General features: G+C 39.1%; 1 pseudogene; it reads left to right on the top strand.

The window, feature by feature from the left end:
• Window positions 1-231: 231 nt before the first annotated feature.
• Window positions 232-775, top strand: part of LOC111817672 — a 20,586-nt pseudogene continuing 20,042 nt past the window's right edge.

Here is a 775-nt window from a genome sequence, read left to right as displayed (position 1 = left end):
TTTCAGTCCCTAATCCAACTGTCTCCAAGGCAGAGTGGAATGATAGAGGAGCAACAGTTCAATGGCAGAAGACAGCAGAAACAACAAGACTTCTTGATAGTATTTTAATGTAAATTAATCCTCTTGTATTTATAAGTAGTGATTGAAAATTATAGTAAATATTTAAATAGAAAATCATTAAGCTAATAGATACATTGCCTCAACATACTCCTCTTCACTTTAGGTACATGTATGCCACCTTCTGAAGTGGACCTAAGTGTCCTGTTTCCTGGCTTACAAGGACTGCCAAAGTCATCTGGTGAACAGTTGTTCCTGAATGATATTGAATTTGAAGACAAGCTCATCAAAATCCAAGCTAATCCACCGTTTCATGGGTTTTGGCACTGTGCTGCGATTTCCTCAAAGGCAAAAAGACCATTAGAGGTAAGTGTTGTGAGTCAGAGCAGAACACGGAGGCAGCCACAGCTCCCTAACTGAAGACACATGAAAGCAGATTTCCAGAACTACTTCAGAAACAGGCGTGAACAGTGGGGAAAGTGTATTTGAAGCAGGGGTGAGGGCAGTGGTGGGGGGAGAGGATCCAGGGCAATGTGGCTTTTACTGTAATACATTTTGTTTTAGTTAAACACAAATTATATTTTCCATCATCACACCTCAAATATTTTAAATATAGATGTACAGAAAATACAGCAATCCCTCATGTATTGCGAGGTTATGTGCCAGACACCCCCTCAATAAGTGAAACTCAGCAAAGTAGTAACATTATATTTATTTT

This window comes from Octodon degus, unplaced genomic scaffold, assembly GCF_000260255.1.
Source record: "Octodon degus isolate 3935 unplaced genomic scaffold, OctDeg1.0 scaffold00001, whole genome shotgun sequence".
Classification (NCBI taxonomy): Eukaryota; Metazoa; Chordata; class Mammalia; order Rodentia; family Octodontidae; genus Octodon; species Octodon degus.
This window is presented reverse-complemented; position numbering and strand designations above follow the sequence as displayed.